At 39.5% G+C, this 15,494-nt stretch overlaps 1 protein-coding gene across 1 annotated transcript in view; it reads right to left on the bottom strand.

Moving 5' to 3' along the window:
- The window catches only part of GLRA2 (glycine receptor alpha 2), a 193,856-nt gene that overhangs the window by 103,045 nt on the left and 75,317 nt on the right, over positions 1–15,494 (bottom strand). The gene's annotated exons all lie outside the window — the stretch shown is intronic.

Genomic DNA, 15,494 nt, shown 5'->3' with positions numbered 1-15,494 from the left:
AAAGAATTAGAGGAAACAAAACTTTGAGTTCTCACAGTGGTGAGAACAGTGCTTGTTCCTGTAAGCCAGAGTAGAACACCTGATCCTTCATGAGGCATTAGAGTACTCAAAAGGGTCTTGTCTACTTAATAAATCTTAAGAGTGAGACAACAAGGATCAAACTGTTTCCAAGTAACTTAACTGTGTCACTGAATGTCTCAATAATTTTTATAGAAATTTTTAAAAATCTAGCATCCAACAAGGTAAAAACCACAATGCCTGAAACATAATAAAAATGACCAAGCATACAAAGAAGCAATAAATTAAGACACATAATTAGGAGGAAAAAAAAACAATTGAAGCTAACCCAGAATTGGCACAGATGTTAGAATTAGCAGACAAGGACATTAAAACTGTAGAGAAAAGACTGAATGGGTTAACAAGAGGCATGGAAGACATAAAAATAGGCCCAAATCAGACTTCTAGAGACAAAAATTACAATGTCTAGATGAAAAACATACTGGATTGGAATTAATAGCAAATTAGACATTGCAGAAGAAAAGATTAGTGAATTTGAAAATAAGACAGCAGAAACTAAAATGAAACAGTACTATGATTTGAACGTTTTTGACTTCTCCAAAATTTATGTTGAAATTTAATTCCCAATGCAATAATATTGGGAGGTGATTGAGTCATGAGGGCTCCACCTTCATGAATGGGATTAGGTGCCTTTATAAAGGGCTTGACACAGGGAGTTTAACTCCTTTTGCCCTTCCACCTTCTGCTATGTGAGGACACAGTGTTCCTCCCCTCTAGAGGATACAGCATTCAAGGCACCATCTTAGAAGCAAAGACAGGACCCTCACCAGACAATGAGCCTGGTAACACCTTGATCTTGAACTTTTCACCCTCCACAGTTGTGACAAATAAATTTCTTTTCTTTATTAATTACCCAGTCTATGGTATTTTGTTATAGTAGCACAAATGGACTAGGGACGAGAAAAAAAGATCAAAAATAGAACAGAGGCTTAGTGAGCTGTGGAACAATGTCAAGTGGTCTAATATACGTGCAATTTAAGTTTCTGAGGGGAGTGGAGGGGAGGTAAACCCACAACTAATGGAAGCAGAATGCACTGTGTGGCAGGGGGACACACTTGTAGCCCTGGCTTGGGTGGGGAAAATGCATTCCATGTAACCAAAATGTTTGTACCCCCATAATATCTTGAATAAATAAAAAAAATAACAATTCAAGTCCCTGAGGGAGAGGATACAGAGTGGAGTAGAGAAAAATTATTTGAAAACTAATGTATAAAATTTTTCCAAATTTGATAAAATCTATAAATTCACAAATCTAAGAACTTTGATGAACTCCAAGCAGAAGAAACACTAGGAAAACTACATCGTGGCTCATCATAATCAAATTGTTCAAAACTAGATAAAAAGAAAATAGTTAAAATGATATAGTGTGTACGTAGGAAGAAAGGACAGATTTTTTTTTCTTTAGCATTCAAAGTAAAAGAATTTTATTCCTTATATTTGGGTAGTCCTTGTTCATCTACCATCACCTCTTCTAAACCTTTGCAATAATTTTGTGATGTTGGTAGGAAGGAATTATTAGCCTTTATTTTTATTTTTTCAGTAAGGAAGTCAGATCCAAAGATATTAAAGGATTTGTCAATGTCATATGGCTGTTAAAGAGCTAGGATATGTATCCATGTGTTCCAGCTCCAAGTCCAAGTTTTTTTTTCTCTCTTAAAAAATATTGTGCCATATTGTACCCTCTAATACAAAATTAATTTAAAATAAAGAAAAAGTCATGTAAAATTGCAGAAGTAATTGTGGTAGTTAAAAGGAGAAATTATTAAAAAGAGTTTGGGAAGCCTTCAGTGAAGAAAGAGAATTTAGCAGGACCTTGAAAGATAAGCAGGATTTATCTGGTCAGAGAAAGGGGATGGGAAATCCAAGAAGAGGATTGAAGGCAGAAAAGCACAAGTTATGTTCAAAGAAAAATGATTAGATCAGTGTCCTTAGGCAATTTGAAAATCTGGCTTGTTCTAATCCAATTGAATGAGGCATCTAAACTTCCCAGGTGTGGAAATCAGTGTTTAGGGTAGAGGGACCAAAGCACTTCCTTCTTTTGCTTCATGGTCTTGCACAAAATCCAGCGTGCAGAATCAGAGAGACATGACTGCAGATATCTAACTGGTGGGACTTAAAGATAGTTTGTTTCTAGGCCAGGTTGTGTTTCATGGACTACAACATTTACTTTCTACAGGGATTGTATTGCTTCTTTTGGATTGCTGGGAGTAGCTTCTCTCACCATAAGGAAATGTGGGTAGATGGTGTGCAGGAATACAGAAAGACAGTTGACTTAAGAAAGTGGTGGAGATTAAGATCAGTAAGTATGAGCTTGAGGTTATATAGGTGATTGTGAGAGGTGCACATGAGCCGAAGATTTGGATTGGTTTAGACCGGGAAGGAAATGGTGTTTGATTGGTTATTAAAAGTTTAAAAGGCCCTATCTGGGTGGGGTCTGCCAGCCGCATAATTAGGACCTGAAAAACTCTACTGCGCCTGCCTTTGTGACGTGGCCCAATCAGCATCAGCGTCAGCTGTAGCTCTTGCCTTGGTTACCGAGGCCCAAAGCCAGTGGCCCCGCGGAGGCGGCGGGAGCGGGGTCATGGCTGAGGCTGCTGGGACCAGCGGTGAAACCCAAGGCGATGAAGTTAAAACACAGAAGCCCATGGACAGAAACCCGGGAAGACCACCGAAGCGCGATCCATGGTCCGTGCTCAAAGTTTCCCAGCTCCTTCTACGGGCCATCGCTGCAAACAAAAGGCTTAGTCTGGCGGCTCTCAAGAAGGAGCTTGGAAACGCTGGCTATGAAGTATGCAGGAACAGCGGATGTCACTGGGGTGATACGCCCAGGCCAGAGGTGAAGGGCACCCTGCTTCGGGTCAGTGGCAGTGATGCAGCCGGCTACTTCAAGGTGTGGAAAATTCCAAAGCCGAAGAAAAAGTTGGGACGCCCGAGGTTGGAGGAGGGTGTCCGCTCTCCAAGAAGGATCCCATCAGAGCCCCAGAGCCCACGGAAGTACAACATGCGACGCAGGCAAGCTGACAAGGCCAAAGAAACATGGAAACAGGAGGCGAGCGTAAGCGAGAGGGTGAGGAGGGGGAGGCCAAGAGCCAAGGACCAGGTGCCTGTTGGAGCCAAGAAGGAAGCAAGGGCCAAGGTGGTGGATCAGGTGAGAGGACGGACCACGAAGGAAGACCCCAAACCTAGGTCAAGAGAGGAGAAGAGACCAAGATCAAAGTCCGGGGAGGAGAAGCATGATGCCAAGAAGCCAGCAAAACGGACCATCCAGAAGCCAACTCCGCTTAAAACCGACGAGAGTTCTAGTGCTCAGGGGAAGACTCGCACAAAGGCTTCCGCTAAATCTGAAGGTCCTCGCCATGCAGGGGGGAGTTCATAGTGTGGGAACAACTTCTTTTCCTCCAGGCACAGATGCCTTTCCCCCACAGGCTCCAACGAGAGCAGCTCTGACTCATTGAAAATAAACGATTTTCAGAGCTTTTCCACCAAAAACTGTGTGAGTTGCCTCTTTGCCGCACCTGGAAGGGAAGTGGGGGTGTGGGTGTTAAGGTGAGATGTGTAACAGGAGCATGTGGGGTGAAGAGAGAAAAAGGAGCTGATATTCAGCTCCTGCTACAGGACCAGAGAAATGTCTTTTGTTTTATTTTTTACTTCATTTCTTTTATTTCCTTTTTAGTTTTTATTTCAGAGTTTTATGGGGGTACACACATTTTGGTTATGTAACTTGCTTTTGTACAGTTTGAGTCAAACTTATAAGTGTGTCCTTGACCCAGTTAGTGTTCATTGTACCCATTGGGTGTGAATTTACCCATCCCCTCCTCACCCCTCCCATCTACTTGACTTCCCTTGAGTTTTATTTACATATGTGCACGTAAGTGTTGAGCAATTAGTTCCAATTTAATGGTGTTTGTTTTTCCATTCTCCTGATACTTCACACTTCACTTAGAAGAATGGTCACCAGTTCCATCCAGGTTAATACAAGAGGTATTAGTTTACCATTTTTTATGGCTGAGTAGTACTCCATGGTATATATATACCACATTTTGTTAATCCACTCGTGTATTGATGGGCACTTGTTTCCACATCTTTGCAATTGTGAATTGTGTTGCTATAAACCTTTGAGTGCAGGTGTCTTTTTTTCCTTTGGGTAAATACCCAGTAGTGGGATTGGTGGATCAAATGGTAGGTCTACCTTTAGTTCTTTGAGATACCTCCATACTACTGAGCACCCCTCAGTCTGCTACAGGACCCAAAAAGGAAAGGTCTGAGGCCTGCTCCGTGTGGAAGGCTCCCTGTGGTGACTCAATTGTCTCTCTTGGCAGCCATGGGTGGGGGAAGGGAAGGGGAGAAAAAGAGTCTGGGTGGAGGAAAGCCAGCACTCTCCGACTCTCTCTCCCGGAGGCAATCCATCCAGAATGACCAGGCTCTGAAGTCACATGGATCACCGGAGACCCACTGGACCCCCTGGACCTCAGACAGCTCCTGTAGTCTGGGCCGGAGTTGGGAAATGTCTGTGTGGGGATGAATGAGACGAAACCAGAGGAGTTGAAACTCCCTGGGGAGGACAAAGGTGGGTATACAAAGGAGGACAAAGGTGGGTAGAGAAGCAACATGGCACCTGCCGTGCAGGCTCAGGTCGGGTCTGTAAGGTAGGAGGCCCCGTGGGGGTGCTGGAAGCCTGGTACCCTGTCTGCAAGAAGCTCCCAGCTTGCTGGTGGCAACAGTCCCTGAGTTTGTATGGGCAAAAGGTCTCTCCAGCAGCTCAGGGGCCCACCAACTGTCCGAGATGTGAGGGAGGGAGTTTGCTTTGTAGGGCTCATACTGTGTGAGAAGGGATATAATATTAGTTGAAAGTAGACTGTGATAAATTAAAGATATGTATCATAAGCCCTAAAGCGATCACAAAAATAACACAAAAAGTTATGGATAATAAGCCAACAAAGGATAGTTATAATAGTTATAATAATAAAAATATACAAAAGAAGGTAGGAAAAGAGGGAAAAGTTTACAAAGAACAGATAGGACAAATACAAGACAAACAGAAAAAATGGTAGATTTAAACCCAACCACATCAATAATCACATTAAATGTAAATGGTAAACATCTCTATTAAAAAACCCCTGTGTGTTTTTTTTTTTCTGCCAAGGGCTTATAGTCATGAACCTACAGGTTGGTGATGTCACAAAGGTGGGGCTATAGTTACTGTTTCCTGTGGATACAAACCATAGACAATAAACACTCCCCCTACTTCTCTGGTTCATATAGGTACTACCCAATCCACTGCCTTCCAACAGTAGCCCTGAATGGGTATGCATGCTTCAGTACTCAATGACACCACTCTTTAATATATAAGCTATAAATCAGTGCTCCTTGTGCTCCTAGTGCTTCATAGAGGAGGCTTTCCATTGTTTCTCACAGCCCTGCTTCCCTAGTACTCATGTCTGAGTTACACCAAGTAACTCACTTAAGTCACCTATTCCTTCCAAACCTGAGGTATTGTCCTTAAGTCAAGCCGATGGATCCTCCTTTTTCTTCCCTTAGGATGTATTTTCCTTCAGTAGTTGACTTTGGCTCTATTTCTGTTTCCACCCACTCCTCACAGATAATCAAGTACTATGTCCCATTCATTTTACCTTCAAAATTTATCACAAATCCATCCATTTCACTTCATTCCCACAGCCAATACCTTATCCAAGCTCCCTTTCCCATGTTATTGTTGTAGTTCCCAAACTATTCTCCCTAATATGCACCATATCCCCTCTCAAATCTTCCTTTACAAACTGGTCAGCATGGTCCTTTTAAATAAATAAATTGGATTATGTTATGTCACTATGATGAGAAAACTCAAATTTACCATGGAGGCCTACAAGGTCTTGTGTGACCTAGGTACCTTTGTGTTTGCCACCCGCCTTCTGTCTTCTACATTTCAGCCACATTATCTTTCTTTCTAATTCCCTGAACTTTACTGGCTCATCATCCCAACATCAAATCCTCCAGACCAGTTTCCTTTTCTGGGAGCATGCTCTGCCACCTTTACCTAGGTACCTCTTACTCATCCTTCAAATCCCATTCAGACTTCACTTCCTTGGGAAAACTGGAAAAGCACAAGTTTCCTTATTACATGCTCCCATAGCACCCAGAGTTACTTAATAAACATTATCTGTTAATTCATGCTTAAATATTTGTCTCTCCAGGGGGATGTAAACTTTTTGAGGGCTATTTTATTCACTTCTGTATGCCCTGTGCCAAGCATCATGCCTGGCTCTAGAAGAAGTTTAGTATAGTAGTTCATTAAGTCTAAAATGCTAGCAATTGTAAGATGCACCATTATTTTATATACCACTAAGAAAAACACCTTTAATTAAATTCTAATATGTGTTTAATTTGAAGATGCAACCCAATCTCAGAAATGTGAAAATATGAAAAATTGTATCTAGAATCCAGGATATACCATAAATATTAAATAAACTGAATAAATAAGTAAATGACTCATCTTTGTCCTCACCTAAATAGTCATCCCAACAGGGCCAACAGGCAATCAACATGCCTTGACATTATTACATCTTGCAATGATGTTATGGCCTAGGCTGTCAAACCAGGATCCCCCCACTATATTTGAAAGTTTAGAGTATTGTGTGTATGACCATTACCTAATTCTTGCTTGTGGAAATTATATTTGACTAATCCTATAATCCATATTATTTTCATATTTGCAGAACATACTTTCTATGGAGTCCCACAGAAAGAGAAATACATGCATATGGTTTAGAACCAATAAAATTTATGGGTAAAGGGGAATGGTCTTCCATATGAGCCAATTACAAAATGGTAATTCCCTTTTTAAGGACTCTTGTAGTTAGGGATACATAGGGAAAGAAATATTATTAGGTTCCAATTTCTGTTTAATATCTTCTAGCTACCTTCAGGTTCTCTCTAATGATAGAGAGCTGTTAATAACCCTTTCCATAAGAAATTGTTGTTGAGAAAATGAGCAAGAAACATCAGTGGAAAGCTAAAGAGTGGGACTGTTTCAGCAATACTTCAGAACTGGATGGAGGGTTCACTAATTACTTGAAGTTTAAGAATATGGAAAGAATCTCTAGGTTGCCAAATCCTTCCAGTCCCATCAATCACCCTTTAAGTATATAAACTGCAACTGGCATGAAGAACATCCATTTTAAAGGTTGAAGGGACATTTGTGACTATAAAATGAGAAGGAGAGTAGCATAGTAAAAAAGGAATAGCGCTTAGGGTCCAATTAAGTTTGAATTCTGGCTTTGGCACTTACTATTAATAGTTGTATAACCTTGAGACTCAATTTACTTATCTAGAAAATGGGGCCAATAATATCTATCTCTTGGGTTAAGAAGATTAAATAATATATGAATGTAAAGCACTTAGAAGTAGGTCTGGCACTTAGAGTCAATAAATATCAACTGTTATTATTTTTATTCTGAAAAATGAGGAAGAGGAAACTGCCTAAAGTGTGTGTGTTCTCTATTTTTATTCCCTATTGGTGCAATCTGTTTTAACTTCTTTATTGGAATATTCAGAAGTACCCAGATCACAACTGTATAGTTCAGTGAATTACCACAAAATGAACATATCTATATTACCACTTCCCAGGTCAAGAAATAGAACACTACATGCCCTACCAAACCTAACCTCTCATGGTCTCTCCCAATCACTACCTTCTTTAATTCTCAAATCCAACCATAATTCTGGTTTGAGCACCATAGATTAATTTTGCCTGCTCCTTTTTTAAAACTTTACGAGCATAAAATTATACAGTGCATCTTCTTTAGTTATTGGTACCTTTTCCTCAACACTAGATTTGAGAGATTCATTTCTGTTATTACATGTGACTGAAGTTCCTCCATTTTTATCTCCATCTAGTATTTCATTATATGAGTAGGCCGTGACCTACTTAACCATTTTATTGTTCATGATCAATCAGTCTGTTTTCCTCCAGCCTTTTAGTTGCCACTAAATGATAATTAATGTCTTATACCTGGTTGGACTCTTAACACAAGCACGCATGTCGTGAATTGATGAAAATAATAGTTAAAATGGCTACAGCTGATAGAGGCAATAAATAGCAACTGGGTTAAGTTAGAAAGTCTGCTGAGGAGGAATGTGTATGTGTCAATGAATTGAGAATGTATAGTAGAAGCTTCAGGAGCCATTACAAGGTATTTTTAATATGAAAAAGAAAGGACAATCAGGCAAGCATTGTCTTTTCATCAAAATGACAAACAAAGATGTGAACTACATATAATATACAGTGAATACAATATGCACAGCCAAAAGACTTGGGGATTTCAGAGTCTAGAAAATAACTTATTTCACAGTCAAGAGCTTCCACCTGTAATTAGCATGGTATGGACAATGTGATGGAACTTAAAATTCTTAGTTCTTCCTTTGAGAGGATTTCAATTGATTAGTGGTTTGAATTTTGGTTCTTCACTTGCTAGAAACATAACTGTGGACAAATTGCTTAATCTCTTTATTTTTCAATTTCCCTACCTATAAATTGGTGATGAAAAATAGTACCTCATATATTTGCTATGAGATAATCTATGTAAAGAGTTTAGCACAGTGAAAGGCATGTAGAAGGAGCTCAGTAATTGTTAACTGTGAAAGGTGGTGTGGCATAGTGATTAATCACCAACTTGGAGCCAGACTGCCTAGGTTCAAGATCTAACTCTAGTTCAAGGTCTAACTCTGTATGACTTTGAGCAAGTTACCTTTGTTCCTTTGTATCTTCATCTATAAACTGGGGATAATAATCTACCTACTTTATAGTGTTGATGTGAAGTTTATATATGCCAAGATATACATATATATGGTACATGGTGAGCACGGTGAAAACACTACCCCAGACAACAACAAAATTTAGAGCCACAGTTCTCAGCCCTGGCTTCACATTAGAATCACCTGGGCAGCTTTAAAAAATGCTGATGCCTGGACCCCACCCCCAGAAAGTTTGATTTAATTTGTCTGTGGTAGGGTCTAGGAACACTTTTAAAATCTCAGCTGTTCTAATGTGCAGCAAAGGTTGTGATCCCTGTTTTAGAGACTCTTCCTTATCAAGCCAATTAAAATCCAACACTAATTTTTACTCTGATCACAGAGAGTCAGGAACTATTGAACACTGTCCCCTTACAATACTTCAACAATAACTACTGAGGGCCTCTTCTATGTAAATTACATGAGTCACACAGAGTTGAACAAAACATGGCTTTCTCAATGAGGAGTTTGCAGAGCAATGTATTAGAGCAAGTACACATGGGCCCTGGTCACTAAGCCACATGTCAGAATGCAATGATTGAGATAAAACACAAAGTGCTGTGGAGACAAGGAAGAGAGAGAAGCTATTTATACTTGATGGTGATCCATGAAGACTTCACATACATAAGAAGTAGGTGAATCTTGAAAAATGGAAAGGGAATTAACCTTCAACATCATCAGTTTTCTCATCTATATCATCATCACTGAAGCCACATCTTCTAACAATCCAAAAGTCTAAGATTTTACAAGAGCAGTTCATGTGTAATTAGGAAAATATTTTGATATTCCAGTTTTTATAGGTGTTGTCACTTTTGGAAAGTAAACTGGAGTTCTCCTCCTCTTTTTTGGTGAGGGATAGAAAATGGTTTGCTTTAGCCATATCATGTAATTTGTTTCAGATTGGAGCTCATGGCCTCTCAAGTCCTAGATGAAGTTCAAAGCAATCCTTAGGTTCAAATGCACAGGTAGTCTTTAATGATACATTAAGATCAAAGGAAAACAAAAACCCACTCAGTTTTTGCTAGATAAAGAAAAGGGTACTAATTTTCTGGGTGTTTGGGCTCCGATGGAAGAGTATTGGGCCCAGAGCTGCTGTAGAGAGCCCAGATGAGAAGAATTCTGGAAACCTTTATCAGAATTCAGAATATAAGTTTACATCCAAACAAATGAGAGAAGCGAGAAGGGACCACGGACGCTTGCATCAGCACACTGAGAAACTTCCAAATCAGTTGTGACAGTGCTGAGGAAGCAAAGCTGAGATTAAAAATAGCCTATTTTGAGGCCCTCTTACCTAAACCACTATTTTATTTTGTTATTATTTATTTGGTTAGATTACTCTATAAAATGTATATCAAAGAAAAGTAAATATAACACCACTTGATACTATCAATCAGAGAAGTGAAACTTTATAAAAATGTTACTATATTAGAATAACATGCTATACTACACAGCCAGGATTCTCTGTAGTAAAGAATAGCCAGTTAAGGAAAGACAGGCTCCTGGCCAGGTGGATTACCTTTTATTTGTTCAATATCCTGGGGAAAAGTTGAACTAGTTTCCAATGACTAGACTCTAGAGATGTATATATTCATTCATTCAATCAGTCAGCAAACATTTATTGAACATATACGATGGGCTAGATGCTATTATGGGGAGCAAGCCACATAAGGATTCTTAGCTCCATGGAACTTATAGTCAAGCTAAGGGAGACAGAAAATATACAAATATAATCCATAAAAGAGTTTGATATGAATCATAGTGTTGCTCTAAGACGATAAAGTACTGTGGGGCAACAAAAAAATTGGAAAGTTGAGTTGGGTCAAGGTGTTGATGAGGGCCTGGGTAGGAGTGGTAATGGCCAGAACGGGCTTTGTTGAGAAGGTAAGATTTGAATAAAGATTTGGAGAAGGTGGAGAAGTCAGTCATGTGACTATCTGAGGGCAGGGCATTCCAGCCACAGAGAATAGCCATTGAAATGGCCCAGAGCATATGCCTGGCATATTTGGGAAACAGCAAGGACAGTGTGCCTGGAGCAGTGATCTAGGGGGTGGGTTAGTGGGAGATGAGGTCAAAAGGAAATGGAGGATAAACTATGAATGACACTGTTCACTATGGTGAGGGCACTGGCTTTTGCCCTGAGTGGGATGGGGAGCTATGGGAAGACTTTCAACAGAGAGGTGCTAAACAGGATTTTTCTGGCTGTTGTGTTGAAAATACAATGTAGGGGGCAAAATGTAATTAGGAAAGCCATCCAAAGAGTGTTGCAGTAATCAGGTGTGGTAGGCAAAATTCTAAATCCTGCCCTCCTCCAAGATTTCCAGTCCCAGCTATGAATAGTCATGTTATTCCATCAAACACTAATCTAGGGACTGCTATGAGAGGTTTTACAGATATAATTAAGGTCTCACATCAGTTGGCCATAAAATATAGAGATTATTAGGTGGGTCTGATATAATTAACGAATGCTTTAAATTTGGGTCTAGAGGAAGTCAGAGATTTGAAATAAAAGAAGGAATCCATGCATTCCTGCTGACTTAAAGATGGAGGAGACCACATGGAAAGAAATGTGTATAGCCTCTAGGAACTAAGGGCAGCCCCTGGCTGACAGCCAGTATCAAGGAAATGGGGACCTCAGTTCTAGTGTTGCAAGGAGCTGAATTCTGCCAACAAGATTGATCTTGGAAGCAGATTTTTCTTCAGAACGTCCAGAGAAAAACTCAGCTCAGCTGATAACTGGATTTAAGCCTTATAAGACCCTGAGCAGCAAACCCAGTCATGCTAAACCAGACTTCTGATCTACGGAAATATGAGCCAAAAAATGGGTATTGTTTGTTATATAGCAATAGAAAATTACTATGTCACCTGAGAGCTTACTAATATTTCCTACTACACCATAAGATATCTATATTTATTTTAATTCATAAGTACAATGCCCTTTGGATAAATGAATGCATTACATTGCATATACACAAACACATAATTTCTCTGAAGAAATAAGCATATTTTGTGTACGAATATGTACAGAAAAGGAAGCCTGCCCAATTGTTACTGAGTGCTCAAATTGGTATGTTTATCACCAGCACCCTGCTGCTTTGTGGGCTGTGACAGATGTTTTATAAAGAGAGGCAGGCACTCAACAATTGCCTAATTGGGGCTTCTTCTTATGGAAAGCTATGAGTATACTTTTCCAAAGTATGTGAGAAAGCTACCTGGAAGAGATGGGATTTTAAGAGTGGTTTGAAAATTAGAAAGAAAGAGTATCACTAGACTAAACATGTAGAATATTATAGACTTGTTCCATAGAAACTAAAGTTAATATCAGTGATTTCCTTACAAACAGAGTGATGTTGAGGAATTTGTGTCCAATGAAAAACTTCATTTATTTTCAAAAAAATTTAGTTTGGGTGCTTCCTCCTCAGGGCCCTTTTTCCAGGAAGTTTCAGACTGGGTCAGGGATCCTTTATGCAGCTATAACCTCTGTACCCAACTCCATCACTACTTGTATCAGTTAATTTTTGCTGTGTAATGAACTAGCCCAAGAGTTAGTGGCTTAAAATAATAGCCATTTATTTGTTCACAATTCTATGGGTTAATGATTTGTGCTGGGCTCAGCTGGGATGGACCATCTCTGTTCCACATGGTAGTGGCCAGGTACCCTCATGTGTTTGTTGTCCATTGGCAGTTGATGGGCTCAGCTGTGTAATGGTTAGCTGGCTGTCACCGTGGTGATAAAGATATCTGAGCCATGTGTCTCTTATCATTCAACAGGCTGGCCTGGCCTTATTCACATAGTGCTTGGTCATAGGATCCCAAGAGCAACAGGAGAGAGCTAGCTGCAATATGCAAGCATTTTTCAAGTCTTTTCTTATGTGATATTTGCCATCGTCCCATTGGCCAAAGCAAGCCTCATGGTTAAGTTTACAGTCAGTGTAGGAGGAGGCTATTACCCAAATGTATAGATACAGGGACAGGAATTGTCACAGCCATTTTTATAAAAAAATCTACCCCATTGTTCTTACTGTGCTGAATTATAATCTATTTTATGTATATATCAGTTTTCTTAAGGACAGAAGTTCTGTTTCTTTTTGTCTGTATTGTAAACATGTTTTTTTCTCACTGTGTGGTGTTTATAGGAAACAAAGCCATTTGGGCTGTATGGTCCAGAGTTACCCATTTTAGTGAAATTGAAAAAAAAAAACAGTTCAAAATAATCCAGAACCTCAAAATGCCATCCCCCAAAAACTTCTGAGCCTCACCAGGACTTGAGCAGAAGCACAGCCTGGGTAGCTTCTCCCACTGTCGGCTTCCCTACAAATGCTGCCAACATTCTTAAAGTGCCAGTGGTGCTCCAGCTCTGTCCCCAGATAATTCTCACATGTCATCTCTTTGCATATTTTTATCACACACTCACTACATCAATGACTCTTCAATGTGCTGTGGCTTGGAAAATGTCAGAAGAGAATGTTTAAGAAGTCTCCCACATATGCAGACATCTGGCTAAAGCAAGCAGGCCTAGAAAGCAGTTTGCCAAATCTTGGCTTTCTTACTTTTTAATCTTTTCTCCAAGAACTTCATAAAATCCTGATTATGTATACAACAAAATTGTTCCCAACCTTTTTCAGAAATACTAGTCTGACCTAGGAAAGTCATTCAAATTAGCTGGGGATGTACCTGATTCAAGGAGAATCATTTTTATTTTTTAGAGCTAAAGCAGATATAAAAAAAAAATCCTTATTTTGAAACTCCTATAGGTATCAGTCTTACTGCTCTCATAGTTCCTCTTAATGCAGTCTCTAGTTAGAAGCATTATGGTGGAGAATAAAGCAAGATGAAATGTGGCAGGACTATGGCCTCTTTTGTTTTAAATTCCAAGTGTGTCTTGGGTTTGGCAGCTGCTTGAAATGTTCCAGCTGGTCTTTGTTGACCAGATGGCTGAAAAGTAGGGAAATTTCCTTATATAGGAAATAGGGCATCCCAGTTAATAATGGCTAAACACAATGCCTCTGGATCCTTACTCCAAAGAGACAATTATGGGGCTGTCAGAGTCACACCTTGTCATCCTAGCTGTCCCCTACCAGTGCTTGCTCTCACTTCTACAGTCTCTCAGCTGCAGCCACAAAGGAGGACTCAAGACACTTAGGAATGGCTACAAATCATTCAGCTATAATAACAACCATGGAATAAAGGAAAATAATTGTTTAACCCCATTTGGCCATGTGCAAAGCCTGCCTGATATCTCAGCATTACATTCAATTCATCTTGATATTTTCCTGAGGGTTGGAAAGACAACAGTATGCTTAACCTTCAGTCTACCACTAAGGGCTTTATGCTCCAAATGGTTAAAAACAAAATAAAACCAAAAAATAATAATAATAATAACATTGCCAGCAGAATAGCTTAGCAGAGGCATATATTTAAAAACTAATTTTATAGCTTCAAAGGAGAAGGTACCTATGGAACAGATATCATGCTGGTATTTGATTTTCCTATATTTTGAGAAGGTATTGAAGTTCTGAAGAACAAAAAACAAAAACAAAAAACACAAAAAGCTTTGGTTGGCAGGAAGGCAATAAATTAACTTGGAATCAATAAACACAAGTTTCTTACTTGAAATATGTTTAAAATTTGTGAAGCATGTTGGAAACCTGCCCAGATTATCTTCTAGAAAGCCTTATTTTATAAGTATAGTCCAAATATTATGAGTAGAAGGTCCTCATTGCCTGGAATGCCCTTTACTTCCTACTCTATCTACTTAATATGCTTCATAGATTCAGCTCAGGCTCCCTCCTTCAGGCCATTTTCCTAACTCTGCTCCTTCTCTTCCTCCTTTCCTTGCTCCCTCCCTCTCACCTGCCCCTTCTCCTTCTCCCTCCATTCCTTCCTCTTCTACTTAATAGGTTAGGCATACTCCTTGATATGGCTTTATATTCCACATTGCTTAGTAATTACCAGTCCAAATGTCTGTCTATGGCCTACAAGATTATAAGCCTCTGAGGGTAGGGCCTATTGTATTTATCTTTGACACCTAGCACAATACATGTCACAGAGAAAACATTCAATAACTGTTAGCTGAATACATGAATGGAAGAGTGAATCATCAATCAAATTACTCTTGACTACAAGTATTTTCAACACCATTCATTCATTGACTCTTTACTGAGCACCTACTGTAAACCACGTGTTGTGCTAAGTGGTGGGTATATAAACATTTACAAAATCCATAAAGTCCTTGCCTTCATATGGATAACAGTCTAAAACTAAGAATGCTTATTTATACGTATAATAATATGGGAACAGGTTACCTCAGAATTTCTAGTTGCCTCACCTCAGAATTTCTACTTAAGTCCTACACCAAAGAGAGACTCTACACATATGCATGCAGGATGCAGGACTTTCTAGAAGAGAGTAAATGTTGTCTAGAGACTACTGCATCCAATACCCTGTATTATTATAGAAAACAAGACATTTGAAAGGAATTAATTGAAGTAATGGAATTTGGGGATATTGACAATGCTGTGGCATCCTCTCTACTCTCCTAAATATGAGAGAAGGTGGTTCACTCCCAACCCCCATAAGAGAAGAGACTGGCATCTCCCCCACATAACGTGTATTTGCTGAGCTGCTGAAAT

Source organism: Microcebus murinus, chromosome X (assembly GCF_040939455.1).
Source record: "Microcebus murinus isolate Inina chromosome X, M.murinus_Inina_mat1.0, whole genome shotgun sequence".
NCBI classification, from domain to species: Eukaryota; Metazoa; Chordata; class Mammalia; order Primates; family Cheirogaleidae; genus Microcebus; species Microcebus murinus.
This window is presented reverse-complemented; position numbering and strand designations above follow the sequence as displayed.